We start from the raw sequence: 10,559 nt of genomic DNA, 5'->3' as shown, positions 1-10,559 counted from the left end.
GCTCTGGAGTGAGTTTTCCCATTCCCATTGGTAGCCTTGGGAAGGAAGAGCCACCCTCTTCCTCGCCCCTACATCAAATCCATCATTGCGTCCTCTACATTCTATCTCTTTAAACTAGAGGCTCTTAAAGGGAAAGGGGGCCCAAAGAAGAGATGCGACACACCCTAGGTCATATGGTAAGTATGTTGAGGAGCCAGGATGCCAAGCCAAATATATCTAGACACCAGCAGCCCAATGTGAAGGGGGGCAGGAAAGTAGTAGATGCTGGCCACCAGACTGGAAGCAGAAAAACACTTGCTGACAAGAGACAGAGATGAAGGGAAGTGACTCTAGATACAATTCCCCCAGCCTTACCCCTCATGTGTATCTATGCAGACTCAGGAAGCTACTCCTTACCTAATGAAGCCCAGAAAATGAAGGATGAGAACAGCTTCCAGAAATTCAATCACGCCTCAGTCTTCTCCTTCTGAAAATCCTCTCTGACACCCTGGGCTGGTCTCCATGCCCCACTGATGACTCAGACATGGCTCAGTCCTCCCAGAGCTCACCATCTAGAACAAGAGAGTATGGTGTCCACTGCTGGATCAATGTAATCAGAGGAAAACAGGGGAGCACATAGAGGAAGTAATCAACTGGACTGAGTGGCCTGTGCAGTCAGGGGAGGATTTACGGACACTTGAGGAAAGTTTTGCAGAATGACTAAGAGTTCACTGGTCAGAGAAGGGGACAAAAGACATTCTAGCAAGTCTGAGTGCCAGGAACAAATACCCCAAAGAGACAGGACTTGTGATGCAGTCCAAAGGCAGAAGGAGGCAAGCATGGCTGGAGTGTAGTGAATCCAGGGAGAGAGTGGCTGGACCTGCAGAGAGGTCAGCGCAACCGAATCCTTGGGCCCCTTAAAGAGTTTGGCTTTTATCCTGAGAGCAATGGAAGCCATGGAAGAGCTGCAAGGAGGGAGCAACCTGGAACTATTAAAGAGATATCTGTGCAGAGACAACATAAGGAAGGCAAGAGCACAGGCAAGGAGACCACTGAGGTTGGTGGAAGTAGGTGTGGAGAGAAATGGATGGATTGGAGAGCCATTTGGTACATAGACTTGGCAGGACTGGATGAAGGAGAACCTGTTGGTCACTCCTTTTGATTCTGACATTCTGATAGGGCAACTCTTAACCAGCTCCACTGTCTCATAGACTGGCTTAACTATCCCTTGCCGGGAGGCATTCCGCTCTCACCACCACCACCACCACCACAGGTAGGGTTAGGGGCTTTTTTTAATGCTTCCTCCAGCCTAGCCTTCCCCACCCCCACACCCAGTGCCTTGCACAAAGCAAATCCTCAGTAACTTGACTGAATGACACAAATGCTCAAAAAACCACGAATAGATGACACTAATCGAACTGCACTAGTCTTCCAGTTTGATGTGTACCCTGCCCAGCCTGTGATGTGTCCCTGTTTGCTGACAGGGTGCTCGCTGCTGCTGTGCCTTGGGAAACCTCAAGTCGCCCTAGGATGATGGCCTTCAAAAGATGAGAACTTCCTCGGTGCAGCCTCACTTTCTTCTTCTTCTTTACAGACTCTGGGACTTCCTGCATGATCTCAGCCGCCAGCCACCCACCTCCGCCCCTCACCCCGTCGCTGTCTGGGATCTCTATCTGTAAAATGGATCTGGTTCTCGACAGAATTAACTCTGCAGCATCTGTGGAAGTCATTGGCCTCGAGCGAAGGCCTGATCGCGTCGGGTGCGGGCAGGGGCGCAACTAACGCAGCTGGGGCCCTTCACGTGGCGGAGGCCTCCCAGTCCCGGCCCTGAGCCTGGAGGAATTTGCCTCCAGCGGCAAATTCCACAGCAGCAGAGCCTTCTGAAGTTCGTTCTGGGCTCGGTGCGAGGAGTCCTGGCCTTGATTTCTCCAGCAGCCCCGCAGGGCGGGGGCCAGGAGGGGCGGGCGGGCCAGGACACTGGCGGGAGAATGTGCGGAATGTGCCAGGCCCATGTACCTACCCCTGGAGAGGGTAGAGGAAGGGGGACGGCCGAGGGGAGGGGCGAGGGGGCGAGGCTCTGGTCGCCAGAGAAAACCTGTTTGTTCTCCTGCGGGCGGAGCCCAGTCAGCGCCTCCTCGCCGCCCTGCGCGCTCCCTGCCGCCCGCCGCACCCTGGGCCCGCCGTCCGGCCCCGCCGAGGGAGCCCGCGACTCTCTGCCCGCCCCGCGAACCAAGCACCTGTTCCAGGTAGGCTACCGAGTCGCCGTCGGCGCGGCCCGGCAGAGAGGCGGCAGGGGGCACAGGGCCCCTGCCCGGCCAGGTGACAGGGACAACTCTGGGCCGCAGTTTCCCCATCCATAATCTTCACCTGCTTCAAGTATCCCTCTTGGGCTTCCGCTGGTTTTCTGTTCTTCACCGTGAGTAAAAAGACTGAGAAAGGCAAAGAAGGCTGGCTTCGTTTGCTCTTGCCCTTTGAGAGAGGATTTGATTGTTAGTTAACGGCCTGGGGCCAGGATGCTCTGAGAGTTAATTGCAGACCTAAGAATCAGGGGATCTCAGATCAGCTAGTTTACCCTTTATCCATTTTATAGATGAGAAAACTGAGACCCAGAGTAGGTTGCTTGTGATGAGCATGTACTGTGCACCAGGCAATCTCTTGGAGGGCCACAGGAAAGGTAGCTGCTCAGACAGAAGGCGCCGAATCAAGTGTCACTGGGAGTTATCGACGGGATCTGCAGCCAGCGGACTCTGTGGCTGTATTGTTCTGATGGGGGTAGAGGAAGCCAAGAGTCTGTCCTCTTTAAAAAAGGCAGAGTGATACCTCATCTCAAAAAGAGACTGAAAGCTCAGCTCCTCCCTCTGGCCATCCTCTCTGCTGCTTCCAAGCCAGGGGCATCTAGGCAGCTCCATTAGTCCAAGGATGTAATTTGCCAGGTCACCTGCCACCCAAGGATGCTGGGGGGCTAAGATGAGGTCAGAGGTGGATGTGCCTGGCCTTTGGGACATCCAGAGTGTGGTAAGAATTGTGTTCCCACTCAGTCATTTTCACTTCGCTTTGACATCTTGGAAGGCTGTGCAGCCACATCTCAGAACCACAATCTGTGAACCCTGAGAAAGAGTCCCTCACACCCCACCCAACAGTGGAGGAGGCCTCTAGTACCGAGACCCAGTCTTGCTTTGGTTTCATGGCCCTTCGGACTTCTGGTTGGGGTACCTGACTGGAGACAACCAGGGTCCCAAGGGCTGATAAGCCTGAACAGTGGAGGTGCTCTGCATTCCCACTCCCTCCTTACTAGCTCACATAAAGCTGTGGAGGAAGGAAGTTGGGGGGGGGGCTGTGATTCCACCTTCCAGAGCCTACACTGCCTCATCTGAAAAATCAGGGACAGCTCAGATGCCCTGCTGGCCACTTAGAAGCAAGTGGCCAGGACATAGATGCACAGACCAGGGACCAGTTGGCCAGCTGGCCTCAGTGCTTGTGCTGTTTGCCTCATCACTTCTGGGCCACCCCAGGATGGGAAGGAGCAGGTGACACCTCTTTCTGAGGTGAGGTATCATCTGGTCTTTCCCCTCCTTCCATCAATTCCCAGCCCCAGCCCTTGTGCCTTCCTGGCTTGGTCTTCAGAATCCTTGGCCTGGCTGGGGCTCCATATTCAGCTGTAGAGAGCTGATGGAAAACACCCAGCAGAGGGCCAGGCATACACCAGTGCTCCAGACCTGTTACTTTTAACCTTCTGGCTACTTACAAGTCAGTGACAGAGGTGGCTAGTGACCACATTGAGTGCTGTGGCTCTGAGTGGCATAAACACAAGGGTCTGTGGGTGCCTGGAGCAAGGGAACAGCTCTGGCTCTTAGGACCAGGGAATGCTTTTCAGAGGAGGAAGGCTTGGAAGTAGGAGGAGGAAATCAGTAGCTACCTGATCAAGGCTCTCATATCCTTTGGGGCTACCTGGGTCTGACCTTCTCCTTGTGCCTAAAAGACCAAAACCAGTCTTACCTAAGCTCCTGTATGTTCCACCCAGAGCCAAGCAGTGGGAACCCAGAAAGAAATCATATGCAGACTGCCCAGGGCATGACAGTTCAATTGGAGAGACAGAGAGGCTACTCAATAAGGAGCTGCCACCTGCATCGAAACTGTGCACCTGAGTTTCCCCTCAACCTGAGTCCAGATTCCAGATAAAGCCCCCACCTGAAAGCAGTGACCCCAGGGACAGCCAACACTTCACCTCAGCTACCCTCAGCCTGTCTTGTGCTCCTTTCATTTCTCCCTAATGTCCATGTGGCCTCCTGAGATCTTGCAGGACAGAGACTCCAGGCCTTCAGCAGTGGGCCCGGAACTTGGCCACCCTAAGCATTGTCACCCAGTCCCTGAACTGTCCTCACTCACATATCAAGAAAAGTTCCCAATCTTACTCAATGCACTCTGGAAGCCGGAAGCCCTCCTTTTTCCTTCCCCACTCAGCCTCTGCGGGTGATTTATTTCTTTGGTCTGGATCTTGCTTCAAGCCACAGTGCATAGGGTGTCAGCTCATGTGTAATACCAGCTTGCTTTCTGCTTGCTGAGCCCGGAGACTACTCTCACCGCCAGACCCTCATGGCATGGAACAGGACTGTGAACTGGGAAGAAGAGATCTGCAGCTCACATGGCATCCCGGGCCTTTGAGTTCCCGTGGTTGGGATCCATCAGGGACTCTGCATTCATTTCCATTGTGCCTGCAGAGAGCTGCCTGATGCCAGGAAAAGGGCAGCACTCCCAAGGGACCCACACACCTGAGAGTGATGCTCAAGAGAAGTTGGCATCATTGCTTCCAAGGTTTGGAGAACTGGCAGGAGACTCATGAAGTGCATTAGAAACATGAATGGTGGGATAAGGAGGTGCCTTTACAGCCTAGGAGTAAGAGAGCAGCTGGGAAGTCAGCTGGGTTCAAACCCTAGCTTAGCCACCATCTAACCTGAGCATATCACACAACCTTTGGAGGCCTAGGTTTTATCACCTGTACAGAATGGAGGCAGAAGGCAGGAGCGTCTACCTGGTGCGGAGGCAGTGCTCTGTCAGGGATGTCAGTTGATCTAGGACCAGTGTCCTCCTCCAGGGGCCATGGTGGCTAGGGACGAGGTTGGGGCCAGGTTAGGAGGGATATAGTCTCCCCACTTGAGGAAAAACAGTTGTTTAAAAATCACTGCAAGTCTGTGTCGGTGACGAATATGGTGTCAAACAGTTAAATGATTTCCAAAGAAACCTTAATTCTTAGGTCCTTTCTGGATGCCTATTAAAATCTGATTTGCTTTCTTTTAAAATTTCACTATTTTTATTTTTAACTTTTTATCTTGGATTGATTTAAAACTCACAGAAAAGTTTTAAGAATGGTACAAAAAAACTCCCTGGAAGCCTTATCTGGATTGTCCACTGCTAACATTTCTGGTGGTTTTCTTCAGGAAGGGGGAGGTTGACGTGGAGGCACTTGTGTGACAGTAACCTTCCACTAAGGAGTAGCTATGGAAGGGTCAAGAGGAGGACCTGGCTGGTGTCAGGTCGTTTTTTCAAAGGGAAACTGAGGCACAGAGAAGAACTTGATCAGGACTCATTTGAGGATTAAGAATGGAGCCAGGGACTGACCGGGCGGTGGCGCAGTGGATAGAGTGTCGGACTGGGATGCAGAAGACCCAGGTTCGAGACCCTGAGGTCACCAGCTTGAGCACAGGCTCATCTGGTTTGAGCAAAAGCTCACCAGCTTGAGCCCAAGGTCGCTGGCTCCAGCAAGGGGTTACTCGGTCTGCTGAAGGCCCGCGGTCAAGGCACATATGAGAAAGCAATCAATGAACAACTAAGGTGTTGTAATGCTCAACGAAAAACTAATGATTGATGCTTCTCATCTCTCCGTTCCTGTCTGTCTGTCCCTGTCTATCCCTCTCTCTCTGACTCTCTCTCTGTCTTTGTAAAAAAAAAATTAAAAATGAAAAGTAAGAAGCATGAAGATCATTTAAAATAAAAAAAGAATGGAGCCAGGTCCTCTTATCTCACAGATATACAAATATATATTTGGCAAGCGTTTTCCGATCCTTTGCCTGTGTTGTGCATTGGGGCACAGGGAAGACTGAGAACTGAGAAGGGCTGGGATAGGAAAGTGGGAGGGACAGGCCTCAGTGGAAAAGGGACTGGAAAATGAAAGGACAAGAGGCCCTATGGGTATCATTCTCACTCTAATGTGAGGAGGCTGGAATCTGCAGCTTAAGCACATGTCCAGAGGGATCCAGAGGCCCCTTTCAGAAATACTGTCTTCGCTTGTCCCGTGGGGGGCGTACTCACTTCCCATTTCAGTAGGGAGCAGAGGACTAGGGTCACTGTTGGTGGCCGCTGAGGTGGCTGTAGAGCTCTGTGGCCATAGCTGGGTCGTAGAGGAGACCTGGGCCTCTGAAGCCAGTGGTGAGCAGTTCCCACACAGCTGCTGGTTGTTGAAGGTGGTCCCCGGTCTTGGCCCCATCTGTGGCCACTTCTCAGGCACTCGCCCAGCCCCCTTGGTCTGGTACCTGCAATTGTTGGCTCAGAACGCCACTTTCTGATGACTAGATCAGTTTCCCAGAGAGCTTGATGTGGCTAAGAGTTGCTATAGAGAGAGGCTCAAGGATTCCAGTCACAAGAATGCGTAGCCCTGGTGGAAATGCTCCCATCAGGCAGCACCTGATTTAGACTGAAAACAAAAACAAAAACCGAAAGACCAAAAGCTAGGACTTGCCTCACCATTTCTGCCCAGGGAACTCCCACTCATTCTTTCATTCTTTGGGAAGCACTCGAGCCCAGGGCGCCTCCCTGGGTAAGGCAGCGCTCTAGCAGTGCCCTCACAAGGCTTCTGACCAGCACCCAGCCTGCATCAACTTTCCATAAATGCTTGTTGAATAAATGAACCTGTGGCCTTAGGCAAATGCTTTCTCCTCTCTGGGTCTTCATATTCTTATCCAAAAAAATAAAAATGGAGATAGTGATAAGAGGAAAGAGTGGAGTTCAGGGGACCCTGGGCCTAGGAAGACAGGAAGGTGAGAAAGGAGGAGAGTGGGAGGGAACTGGGTGGGCAAAGCTGCGGGAAGGAGGAGGAGGAGGCCTGCCCATGATTAGCTGCGGTGGGAAATGGTGTGGGTGGAAGAGCGGGCTGGGCACTGCTTTTCCTCTCCAGTCTCATTTATGATTACCTCTACCTGGGACACAATGAAATAGCTTTGGCCAGTGGTAGTTGGGGCAAATGTGAGGGGGCTTCGCTATCACTGGGCCTGCCCTGGCAAAGGTCGAATGGGTGGTAGCAATGAGAGTACAGGGATATTCCTAGAGTGGGAGAATTGGTTGGGGTGAGGGTGGGCTCCATGAGTCCCTTTCAATCTCCTTGCCTGTCTGTGTGCAGATGGGGATAGCATTTCTTTCCTGCTGGGACGGGCTTAAAAACACCTTGATTCCCAGGCTGCAATAACAACTGGCGTGTTGGAGGTACGGTAACACAGCCAGCCCAGGCCCCGTAAGAGGGCTCCCATGGTTCCTCAGGGCCCCATGTCACAGTATAGCAGGGGAGGGGGAGGCCAGGAGAACAATGAGAATAGCCCATGTGAGTGGCTCTGACAAAGCGTTCTGTTTGGGGTGAGAGCTCTTGGGTCCTGCTGTGCCCAGCATGTGGGCTCTGAGCAGCCCTTGGCCTCTATGGAGACATCTCAGAGGGCTCTGCCCAGAAGCCCTCACTGGCTTTCGAGGCCAAGCTACCTCTGAAATTGCCCTGTCACCCCAAGCAATCACTTGTATTCAGCCTGCCAAGAGCTAGAAAATGGGCATAGTAGAGCCAGGAGGAATCCCAGCCCCTCAAGAGTGATAGTGGCCAGGTGGCCATGGCTCCTTTTGCCCCTCAGGGCTCACGCTCCTCACTGCCTTGGGAGGGAGACAATCCACCTCAGACATCCGCCTCCCAGGACGACACCTCCAGGGCTGACTCCAAGAAGTCTAGATTCTGGGGTGTTGGGGGTGGAATGGTGAAAGAGGTAAAATTTCATACTTTTATGCAGAAGTAATTTACCTGTAAAGCACATTTATGAATATTCCCCTCATGTGTTCTTTTTTCATATTATATTTTTCCCTCTGCAACCCAAGTCTCCTCCCACTCATTTTTCCATGTGGTGCCCCTCCTTCCTGCCACCCCAGTGGTTGCCCTCCAGGTGGGACCCCCCATGACTGGAACATCAAGGGCAAGTCAAGGCTCTCTGCTTGGCCCCTCATCTGGCCCCTGGGAGCTATATGCTGAGCAGCAGACTGTGGGTCTTGGAGACCCAGCTGCTCAGCCATTGCTCTGGCAGGCCTGTGAAGGGCCCTTCCACCAGACTGTTGCCGAGACCCTCTGTGTCCCAGGAACCCCCAGGGCAGCAGTAGCGCAGCCTGCTCCGACCCTCTCCAGAGGAAAGCAACCTGCTCCTGACTCCTTGCTAGCTACTGAGACCATGATTCGGGATGCCCTCATTCACTAGACCTTCAAATGGGACATTTGATCATTCCAACCCTGTTGGCCTGGGGAATCAGGTCAGCTGCCTGCGTGCTGGCCTAGGTCTGCCTGGGTCCAAACTGAAACAGTTTGTCAAGTATGTGCTTTGAGAAAGGACTGGACGAGGGCACCCAAGTAGGGGGTGGAGGTCACACTCCCTGACTTTTAGCATCCCAAGACCCCTCACACTCCATGGCACATCCTGCCTGAGTGTTTAGCACCTTTACTCTTTGTGTTGAGGCCTTTCTCAGCATGGCCTGTGCAATGCATGCCAGCTCATCCTTGCAATTTCTGATGCAGCCTTCTTGGGGATCCCTGCCCCTCAGCCTAATTTCTCCCTACAATGCTGGGCCTTTGACCTCAAAGGGATGTTCCAGAGGGAAGGCAGGACAGCAATAGAGGCTCTGAAAAATAACACTGCATATCATCTTTTGTCCCTGGTGGTGAGCTTTCCCCTCATGACTAAGGGCAGGAGTCAGGGAGCACTTTGAGGAAAGGGCTTTGTCTTTGGCCAGAGAAGGTAAGTGGCATTTTCAGTGACTTGTTCTAACAGAATCAAGTCTTGGACTCCTTATCCAGTGCTCTTTCCTGAGTTGGAAGAGACAGTACAGGTGTGTAGCTTTGTGGCCTTGACCAACTCCTCCATGTCTCCGATGGCACCAATGTGCCTCTCCTGTGCAATAACAGTTGATGGGTTCAGCTGGCTTGTCTCTGAAGCCTTCTGAACAAGCAGTGTCCCAATTACCTTCTCAGCTTCTGTTACTACTGCCCCCTTCAGGCACAGGGACTGCCAGTCTGGCTACAGAGGAAAGCTCTCTAAAGAAGGACAGTCAGGGAGGAGACACCTGCTGCCCCTTGAGTGAGAGGCAGAGCTCTCCAGCAGATGGCCTTTGAATACCTCGGTGTCACTCTTCTATTCGTAATACAGAGCATCCCAATTCTGGGACAATGCATGTCCCTGAAAGAGCTTGAGAGGGGCTCCTCACAGGCGCTTACACACAAAAGAGGAAGACCCTGACCTTGATGCTCAAAGACATTTGTTTGAAACACACTCAAAAAGGACCTGGGTGTCTATTCTGGAAGGGGATATAAGGCATGGGGACATTTCTTTGAGTCCTTTCATCAATGCTGAGGCCACTGGAGGCTTTTTGTCCAAAGGGAACATTTACAGTGTAAATGGGTAGGAGACTTCCCTGTGCCAAGAATCTCCCATCAGGTAAGGCTGTCACACAGGTGAGGAGGAACAAAGCCTTAGAGCAGGGGTCCCCAAACTTTTTACACAGGGGGCCAGTTCACTGTCCCTCAGACCATTGGAGGGCCGGACTGTATAAAAAACTATGAACAAATCCCTATGCACACTGCACATCTTTTTTTTTTTTTTTTGCACATCTTATTTTAAAGTAAAAAACCAAAACGAGAACAAATACAATATTTAAAACAAAGAACAAGTAAATTTAAATCAACAAACTGACCAGTATTTCAATGGGAACTATGCTCCTCTCACTGACCACCAATGAGAGAGGTGCCCCTTCCGGAAGTGCGGCGGGGGCTGGATAAATGGCCTCAGGGGGCCGCAGTTTGGGGACCCCTGCCTTAGAGGATGGCTCTGGCAGCCTGGAGCCTCAGGTTGTAAAGACCAACTCAGGCTCTCATAGATGGGCTAGAGGGGAAAGGTATGACAGCTGGAGTCCCTCTTGCAGGCTTTGTTTTTCCATGATTTAGTCATTGACACCCTCATTCAATGGTGGGGAGCCAAGCTCCTGTGGGAGAAAGGAGTCTCCTGTCAGGCCACCTGTGTACTCTGAGACCCCTGGTAGTGATCAGCTGAAGGACCAGAACAGGCTGGTGCACTCATCTTAGGAGCAAATTGCTGGGAGACAAGCGAGTTTTCATCACTTCACCTCATCCCCTTCATGACCCAGATGGGAACACTTAGGTGTCTGCTGAAGTGAAGCAGAAGGCCATATTGTGGGGCCCCATGCAAGTGCTCACAGACAGAGCTTCACTGTGAAGCTCTGTGGCCTGAGCTTGGTCCAGCAGTTGGCCCCTGCACTGGGCAGCTCAAGGCCTTGAT

General features: G+C 52.2%; 1 protein-coding gene across 2 annotated transcripts in view; it reads left to right on the top strand.

Annotated features, from left to right (window-relative positions):
* Positions 1-2,090: 2,090 nt before the first annotated feature.
* ZNF185 (zinc finger protein 185 with LIM domain) overlaps positions 2,091-10,559 on the top strand; it is an 84,752-nt gene continuing 76,283 nt past the window's right edge. For both annotated transcript variants that reach the window (XM_066356114.1, XM_066356112.1), the window contains exon 1: positions 2,091-2,225. The gene's annotated coding sequence lies outside the window, so the exon portion shown is untranslated. The remainder of the gene's footprint in view (positions 2,226-10,559) is intronic.

The sequence above is a fragment of the Saccopteryx leptura genome, chromosome X (genome assembly GCF_036850995.1).
Source record: "Saccopteryx leptura isolate mSacLep1 chromosome X, mSacLep1_pri_phased_curated, whole genome shotgun sequence".
In the NCBI taxonomy this organism is placed as follows: Eukaryota; Metazoa; Chordata; class Mammalia; order Chiroptera; family Emballonuridae; genus Saccopteryx; species Saccopteryx leptura.
Note: the sequence above shows the minus strand (reverse complement) of the source record. Positions and strands in the feature narration are given on the sequence as shown.